Source organism: Hippoglossus stenolepis, chromosome 17 (assembly GCF_022539355.2).
Source record: "Hippoglossus stenolepis isolate QCI-W04-F060 chromosome 17, HSTE1.2, whole genome shotgun sequence".
Taxonomy (NCBI): domain Eukaryota; kingdom Metazoa; phylum Chordata; class Actinopteri; order Pleuronectiformes; family Pleuronectidae; genus Hippoglossus; species Hippoglossus stenolepis.
The window spans coordinates 6,373,786-6,383,688 of record NC_061499.1 but is presented as its reverse complement, the minus strand read 5'-3'; positions in this window follow the sequence as shown (position 1 = coordinate 6,383,688).

The following is a 9,903-nucleotide window of genomic DNA, read 5'->3' as shown; positions in this document are numbered from 1 at the left end:
ATTCTGTGATCGTCAGCAACCACAAACACACCTGGTGCTCCCTCATTAGCCCACGCTCCAGTAAGAGACTGGTAATTAACCAGAGGGGAGATCTGCACTGCTGAGCTACAGTCGAAAGAAATGCCCAGGAGGGGGTCGCTGTGTTTTGAGTGGGGAATTCATTATTCGCTCAATCTAGAAATATGTGGATGCAACATTAGGCCAGTAAACCTCACTGCGAGAAGCTAAATCTCATTAGTGGGAAACACATGATTCACTTTTTACTCGTATCTGGGTCTATTAGATGGTGGAGGCAGTATTCCATAACTAACGTCTGTAGTCTTCACACAAAAAGACATTTTAAATAAGGATTTCAGCTGATTTCTCAGGTCTTTGTAATGTGATCATGTGGCCGTTAATTGTCTGTTATTGATGATACGACGATGTGGAATTGCTGTGACGTCAACTTAAACAAATCTCCAGGTTTGGCAAAGTGGATAAAAGATAAATAACCAGTGGACGGTGAAATCACGACCTCTGTGTCTGTTACAGTTTACAGACCAAATTTCCCATGTTCAGATTTTACCCACTGCACCTGCCACAGTTATATGGACACACAATTTGACCAGAGTTACGGTTTACAACCACGATTATCTGGCTGCTGCCTTGATTTGTCTTTCTTTGTGTTAGAGAGCAGTAAAAAGAAAAGTAAAAGAATGCTATGATTTGTTGTTGCAGTTCAAAACTGCACCGATCAATTGTTTTCAACCTGACTGTTTTCTCTCATTCTCACTGCTTCTAGTTTCCAGCAAAAATTTAACAAAGCTTCTTCTTAACCCCCCGTAAAGTTAGCACCAAATAAAATAGCTGCAGATGTTAGGTAGTTAACCCGTGAGTCACATTACACACTACATCTAAAACAGCTTTACCTTTGGTTTCTGAACTTTCATTCAATACCAGATTTATCTCCTGACTTTGCAGTTCCCCGGGTCTAACAAACATTTTGGCGTCTTTCCGCTCGTTGTTTTGGTTTCACAGCCCTCGATGTAACTCTTTTCTCTCATTCTCACTGTTTCTACTCGTCTTGTTTCCAGCATGAGCTCACACTTGTTTTTAATGGGGCAAAGCTGTGTTTAACCCACTTGTATAGTTAGCACCAAATAAAAGTTAGCAACTAACTAGCTACTGAACCTAGCTCAGAAAAACAAAGCCAGAAGGAGAAGGCCTGCTCGCCTTACACACGACTCCATATTAATCCTCGAGTACCCTGTCAACTAGACGGCCAATAGTTTTCCAACACATTCACCGTGTGAGCGTTCTATGTTAGTTAATGTTTATTGTGGATGTTCTGCCCCCAAGTGGCCAGAACACCCATTTTATGAAGCTGTAACTGAATAAAGAGCTTCAGTAAATTCAGGCCTTTAGCACATGTTGATGAACAAGGTGTGAACATCTTCACCGAATGAGTCTCTGAAGCCGACAGGAGAACAAATGAAAAACACAAATGTCTTGCCCCACGTCCACAATAGAATTCCTCACCCGGGTCGGACAGCGGCTCCTTTTCAATATCCCCATGATGAATTACTGTCATTGTGTTGTGCTGCAGGAATTGGGATCGCAGCCAAAGCCTGCTGAAGTTTACAATGACATTAGTGGGACAATTGTGTCCTTGGAGATTCTGGGGGGGGGGGGGGGCTGCGCAGGAGGCATTGTTCCCCAGGTGGTGCAGCAGCGGGTCGGTGCCAGTGGCCCCCGCTCTGTTCTCAACACTCTGCTGACAATAGGTGTTAATGGAGAACGTGAGGAATGACCCACTTCCTGTTATTAAGCCCCCCGATCAGTTTGACTCCAAACATGTTGAAATTAATCCGAGCACTGAGGTCGAGTTCTCACACATTTTCATAAGTCACCTCCACGATCAGTTTGTGTTGTTGGAAAAAGTCACGTGTGCTTTCCCTGCTAATCTGAACTCAAAATGCAGAAGCAGGTGTTTCCTCCAGCAGCAAAGATTCACAGCAAACCAAAGGACGGATTCAAAAAGTCCATGTTTTTTTTATATAACTGCAGCCACGTATTAAATCTCTGCCATTTGAAGATTTCTATTTACTAGTTGAGCCTATTTAGCTGCTCAGAGTCTATGAACTGTTGTGCTGGTCCCATCTGTGGGATTTGGGTCTGTTTTCGGAGGAGTTCTGCCAGAATCCTGTGGCACCGGCACCAGTGTCTGACTGAGGCAGCTCAGACGACAACACTCAGCCAACAGATAGAGATGAGAGCTGCTGCACTCAGTCGAACAGAAAACCAATCTGGAGATCCGATCCTGCCTGTTTGAGGGAATAAAGTCGTTTTCAGACACGAACTCTAATAAGTGCAGATATTTTCCAGAGTTTGCCGAGAAGTACATTAAATAATTTACACATTGTAGGACTCTGGAGTAAATGGTGGAGGAAAATCCAGTCAGTATTGTAATATTTGCATGGTTATTGCTTTAATAGACTGTGTGAAGAATTTTATGAACTGTAGCCTCCTGTTAAAGTCTCATTGAAAGTGAAGCAACACTTCACCGTATACTGTCACAGAGATCTTCATCTGTACATTCTCCTCTAATAAATCGTTACAATCCCATGATCCAAGTTTCCACTAAGGACTGGATGGATCATATTTTTTTTCCATTTCCACCCACTGAATGAAATAAAGCATCCATTCAGGAATCCTGAACCATGAAATTTACCTTGGAGAGAAGAATTCTCATGGTATCGAGTGAAAATTCAGTTTGTCGAGTGTGTCCCTTGTGATTGTGTGCGAGAGCGAGAAGGAGGAAGGCGAGGATGAGTACAGAGGGAGGAAGATGAGAGGTCAGAGTTGAGAGGATAGAGGGAGGAAATAAAACATAATCTAGATAGAGGAGGAAAGGTTGGTGTAAAAAAAGAAAGTGACAGAACAGGAAGGGGAGTGGAAGGGGTTGTGAGGTAAAAATGGGGGCAAAGGTATCGAGAGAGAAATGAAGAGGCTCCTGCCCCGAGGTTATAAGAGAGAGCGAGAGTGGCAAAGAAAAGGAGGGGAAACGCTGACGAGCCGAGACAGTGGAAAATATAGAAAAATAAAGAGACGGGGATACGTCCTCTGCAGGGCGACAGAAGGACGTCCTCATAACTCACTGTCAACTCCCGGCCGGGCGATGTGATCCACAGCAACAGAGTGCAGGTGGATAAACAGCTCTCGTGGTAACAAGGGGAAGACCACACACGCTCCAGGGGCCGACCTGCCGCCCACCGCGGCAGATTTGTGGGACTGTAAAGGGAATAAGTGTAAGCTACCGACATGTGGGGCCATAAAACACGCCTCCTGCTCCAGGGGCCTCCGACGCACCGCGGCCCGTCCAGACGTGATGCTGATGAGAGAGGAAATATATGACAGCAGGTTTGTTTTAGCAATACAGCTTAATATAAATATATAAAGGCAGACAGCCATGTTGATAGATAGCCAGGAGAGGATTAGCTTAGCTTAGCTTAGCATAAAGACTTTTAATGCATTTTAATGTAACTGAATTAATTGGTCGGTACCATTGGAATTCTGCGTCCTGGTGTAGAACAACTGGGTCTAAAGTTTACTCAGTAGTTAGCTAAGTTTTTTAAATGAAATAACATGTTTTTTTCCTGCCGAAGGTTCAGTGTAGGATTTAGTGACATCTAGTGGTGAAGTTGCATCTCACAGCTGAACACCCCTCACCTCACACTCCCCTTCAAAACCTGAAGAAGAACCTAATGGTAGTTTTAAAATAAAAACTCAAAAGGTATTTAGTTTGTCCAGTTTGGGCTTCTGTAAAAAAGATGGCGGCCTCCGTAGAGCGGTCCCACTCCAGATGTAAATATAAGGGGCTCATTCTAGGGTAAAGAAAATAGTAGTTCTAATTCAGGTGATCAAACACGGGTGAAAACATCACTGGGATTATTTTATATTCAATTTCTGCAAATAGATCCTTTTCACCTAAATCGTACACACTGGAGCATGGTGATCTAATGCTTAAGTCATAACTCACGTTGTTTCTCTTCGGCAGATGTTCGAGATACTTGTGTTTCAGTTGTGTTTCTTGTTTCTTGCGCTCCAACAGGGTCGTGAAAGCAAGCAATGGCCTGTGGCCCCCACAGAAAAATTTGTGAGAGCCCACTAAATGTTACGATCAGCTACGTACAGGAGGCTGCGACAACACCACGGTTGGAAATCCCCTCGCGAGGCCACATTCCTGGAGCTTTCTGCCAAAAGCTTTTCGTAATTTTAGAGTTTAGTTGCAGACTAGGACGTCTAAATGTGTGTTTGTGATGGTGGTGGAGCTTTTGATATTATTTATGTGAATGCACGGGACTGATGTGGTTTGGTATAATGTCTCTCACTGTTGCCTGCAGCCCCCGAAGTCCCTTGAAATGCTCCTGTTTCTTATCACTACTTTTCACTACAATTTGCTTTTAAGTATATTTAATATTTCCTAATGTGATATAATGCCACGGGTTGCCCTGCTGTTTTTCATACCACTGGGTGTTCAGCTCATCTGTCAGTGGGTAACCCTTTGCCCCCATCAGGCGGCGTGTTATGAGAGCGTAGTGAAAGAACCGTGTATATAACCACAAATGTCATGCCCTCTCCAGCGAGAATAACAATGGAAGGTGGACTCGGTTAACGGCAACAAGCAGAGGAAATACCAATCTATAAATACGATAGAAGTGCTGTGTCTGAGTCTGTGAAAGGTCGGTGTTGACGGACGGACTGAGGGCGCTTCTGGATTTAAGACGCAGCGAAGGGGTGTGGACTGTAAGCAGAGGAAAGAAAATGCTTATTCTGGGTCAGTGGTGCGTGGCCGACACGCACCTCGGACACCATGTGCTCGTAAACCTCACCAGGTGGTGCGTTGCAGAGGCCGGGGTATTTTTCTCCCCCTTACACATTCGTACTCACAGTCCAGCAGAATGTTTCCTAATCTCTAATCTCTCCCGAGTTATGGTACATTACACATGTTGTGACTGAGGCGACGGCCCCTCCGCTCGACTACAAAGAAACTCCACGTAGGTGAAGTGTAAGTCAGAAGGGGCCCGACCTCTTAAGCACTCCCACATGTGGACTATTTAACTCTGTATGAATGTGTGTGTGTCGAAATTCTGTATTTTTACTGTGCAATCAATGTTTAATTTTGAGGAATTCGGTGACATGGACGCACACATGGACCGTGTGTGTGTCTGTTCGAGCCACAGATGAAGCCTGAAGACAGAACAGAGCCAAACAGTCACCAGCTGAGATTAACTGTCCCAACATCTTCAGCCTCAGAACTCTCTGATCTGGTTTCTTCAAACGAGAATCGAACTTTTCCAAAGAAACTTTGTGAATCAACACTCCAGGGTCCAGGGCTGTGGTGGACTCGAATGGTAATTGGTCACAGGGCTGATTTCCAAACGCACTCGCTGTTATTCCAAGCAGCCGTAATCAATATGTTTTTCTCGTCAATGATAACATGACCATTTGTCGCTACATTGGTTTTGTTTTACTGTTTCGTTTCATTATCGTCGTCCTCATAAAACACAAAGTTCAAAACTAACTGCTGAATGTCACATTTAGCTGAGCTAGATGTTTAGAATCAAAGAAATGTTTTCCTCTTTTTTCTTTGCTTCTCCTAATGAGTTGACCACATCCACATCGAGCGTGGTCAGAAAAGCCTCAAGACCCCGATGATGAGTCATTGGGAACATTTAGTTCGTTTTCATTAAACAGCTACATGGTGAATTTCAATGTTTTGCCATGAACAAGGAAGTTGTTGTAACTCACATGTACTGTACGTGATCAAATGTATTTCTCCTCAGACACTTGACCATTAATGACATTAATCCACCAATTCACTGACCTTCAGTTATACTTCAAAATGTTTACCCTAATCAATGCTGCTAAAACCTTTATCTTGATGTTCTCCTTTACACTTGACATCCATTGCACTTCTGTCCGTCCTGGGAGAGGGATCCCTCACATGTGGCTCTCTCTGAGGTTTCTACGTTCTTTTTTCCCTGTTAAAAGGGTTTTAAAGTAGTTTTTCCTTACTCTTGTTGAGGGTTAAGGGCAGAGGATGTCACACCATGTTAAAGCCCTATGAGACAAATTGTGATTTGTGAATATGGGCTATACAAATAAAATTTGATTGATTGATTGAAATGTGCCCCAAATTTCTCATGTTTGATAAGAGTCCTGGCCTGAAGACATCTGCCTGCCGATGATCACTTATAGTCATAGTGCCACCTACTGGCAACAGGAAGTTGGCCGTATGTAACAATCAAAATGTTAAAAAAACATGACATTTACAGTCTGGTCTACACCAAATTGCATGTTTGCTCTCCTAGTGAAAAGAGGAAGTAATACACAATGTGAAATGTATCCCATCTGGCACAAAGAGAGAAATTACAGCTGACTCGAATGCGCCGACTGTCCGACGGTCGTGACACGGCACATGTATGTCAGCTGGCATCCAGCCTGCACCCCCGACAGGCACAGTTGTGCAAGGGCCCATTCAACACTGCACGCAGCTTTAATTGTGTTTGTTGTCAGTGTGCAAAGATTTAATGTTTCCTTCCAGTAAAAGAACACGGTACATTAACTTTGCAAAAGAACACATTTAAATTCCCTCCACTTTATCAAAAAAAAAAAAAAGTAAATGATACCGAGCCAAGAGCTTCATTCACTGCATTCATGCAGAGCTGGCATGGTAATAGGATTTTGAGGTCCTGACGTGCAGTGCTGCTAAATCTCATCCCACTTATCTGTCACAGCCCTCGCCGTCATCAAGGGAACGGAGCCTAAAACATCTGCTCGGCTCTAAAAAACAGCTCTAACGGGGGGTTTCTATTAGAAGACTGTGTTGTGCCGTTGTCTTGTTCCGTGTGTTTGGACATCTGCCCGGCCATGTTGCCGTAACCGTGTAGGTTTGCTTTAATAACACCGTTATGGCTGTAATAAATCAAATTATTTGTATCATTGCCGCACATCCCCTGGTTAAGCTTGTGAGTGGCTAATGATGAGAACTTATGGTCGAACCATCGCAGCAACAACAGCACAGGCCAAGACCAACAGAGCTACGCAGAAGAGCCTCACATCCATATTTCTGCTCTGCTCTGGCATTTTAACGCTCGCTCTTTAATACTGCTGCTCCTGTTCGTCCGTCTCTCCGCCCAAAATGTGCCCACGTGTTCGTCTTTTCTCTCCAGATATCAATGCAAACGCCTCGCAGCGTGCAGCCCCGTCGCCATGGCACCAACCGGACAACAAGTGTACACAGCGGTGGAGATTGAGACGTGCAGAGCTGGCAGGGCTCGGCTGTGGTTTAATGATGCCGTATTAAGGTGCCAAGACATTCCTCACTGCTTTTCCACAAAACGACTTTAAAAGGGATTGAAAGAGACAGATAGAGAGAGAAGAATAGAGAGATGAGAGAGAGCGGCGTGGAAAGAGCGGTGGTGATGTACTGTGTGTGTGTGCCCGGTGGATAAAGCTGGCAGCTTCTTTCACGGGAACATCTGGAGTTAAAGGCTGCATTAGATGAAAGATGGGGGCTGGACGAGTGTCTCCATTAAAGTTCAAATGCAGCATATTCAGTCTCTGCGGAGCTTCGTGTGTCACTGCTGATGGGAACATGAGGTATTTAATGTTTATGCGGGACAGATGACTGGAATCTGTAACGTGATATACACACTGGTGCTGAGTGAAGCCTCAAGTCGGTCTGATACACACCAGTGTTTATAACGTCTCTGTTTTACAGCAGGAGTTTGACATTTTGGGAAGATCAATGAAGCCACAGTTAGCTTAGCATAGTGACTGGAAACAGAGGGAAACTGTTAGCCTGGCTCTGTCAGTTCACTTCAAACGATCTCGGGTTAACATGTTTCTCGTTTCCACACAAAAACAACAAAGTAGAGGCGAGTGTGCACAGATGACAGATGTAAACTGTTTTCCATAAACTGGATATAAAGATGGACGACCTGACAGCTCCCAGGAAGTTAAGCCAAAGCATCTTGATTGCCTCCTGGTGGCTAGCTACGGTACAGGTTATAAACAGCACCTCCTCCACGTTAGCAGCCTCTGTTTGAGCCCAATGCAGGTGAGCATGTAACAACTCACTTCCAGACTTTCTTTCCTTCAGTCACTAGCATCCTGAGCCACCACAGACCAGACACCAATAAAGAGCCAATTCCCAGTTATTCTCTAAGTTTGAATCATGCTGACTCTTCTATAACAGTAAAATTCAACCTTTCTTATCTTATTTTCCGACTCTGCTGAATGTCACCTACAAAACCAGAGAACATCCACCACTTCAGCAGTGTGACTCAGAAAATACCTCGAAAGATGAGACTTATCTCAGTGAAAGCCCTGTTGTGAGTGAGTTTATCATGTGAATGATATTTATCTGGGGGGGGGCACAGAAGTGCAGTGGTTTGCTTATACAGCACAAAGTATCGGGTTCAAACCTGCGAGCCGACCAGGGCCCAACTCTTTTTTGAATGTGTTTTCTCCAGCTTCCTCCAACTGTTCCAAAACACGCCGGTTAGGTTCATTAAGCATCTCTGAAGAAAGCCTTGTACAAAACAATGAGCCTGGACCACACAGCCTAAAAATATACTCAAATATCAAATATGCTTTATTGTCCACATGGGGACATTTTTCTCGGGCCAAAGTTCTACAGCAGCTGCAGAACAGTACATTGTGTAACAAACCTAAAAAATAACAGTACACAAGACCCAGAATAATATTGCAGAATAAAAGTGAGTTGAGATTGCACCTGCCCTAAAAACACTTAAAAAGATAAAACACTAAAAGGAAATAACGTGTCAAAGATGAAAAACTAAAACTGGCACTAAAACCTAAAACCAGAGTGTAAAATGTGCCAGACAAAGTGCAAAGGTCCGATTCAACATGTTTCCTTATTGAGTCGTGTGATAGACATGACAGGATGTGTGACGGGTCATGAAGGATCCTGTGTGAAAGTCTGACCACAGAACCTTCGTGGAGCTGGACAAGGTGGAGCTGGGTGTTTGCTTTTTGTCTGCACAAGGAGGACAAGTCCCCATAATGTGACAGCGTAAACACATTTAGGTCCCCACAACATGAGTAATACCTGGACCACACACACACAGTTACACATATACGCACACGTAGCCACACACACGCACGCACGCACTTTGTCTTTCTGTCGCCCTAATCAGATTGGAAACGTGGAACCTTTTCTCCTCATGTGCCTCTAACAATGTCTCCATGTGCTGAGGTCGTCCAACAGCGAGGGGGGGTGGGGGGGTGGAATTCACCTCACCGTGCAGCTGCAGTTGAAACAAAGACCTGAGGCAGCAACTTGAGGTGTAAGTTGGACAATAATGGCGATGCATTGTAATGAGGCTGGACCGCGGAGGATGCAATGACCTCAGGACGGGGGCCGGCGTGCATGAAAATGTGCTGCTGGGAAGGAAATGGGCTTTTATGTAAATCACATTATGCCAGAATATATCGTCCTGAATGGAGCGGCTCGCTGCCGACCGCTCTGCCCACTCCCACAATTTCATCTCCGAGAGCACATCTGTGGAAACCCTCCCTCGCTAATCTATTATGGCCGAGGTCTGGTCTGCTCCGCCGCCCGAAAGAGACGTATAAATGTTACAAATTCAATCTAACACATTCAGAGCATCTGAACTCCGCTTTCTCCCCTCTCATGGATTTCTTAATCTTGCATTTTGAATAAGTCAAGAATACTCTTTCTCCAAAAGTCTCCACAGTGAGGGACGGAAAAAACGCCTGAGAGGAAGAAGAGAGTGGCTCTGTTATCTGTCAGCGACGGCCATGCTGCACCACTGACAGTGACAGTGGTGGTATTGTGCAGGCAGCAGCTGATTATGTTGTAAGAGCCATTTT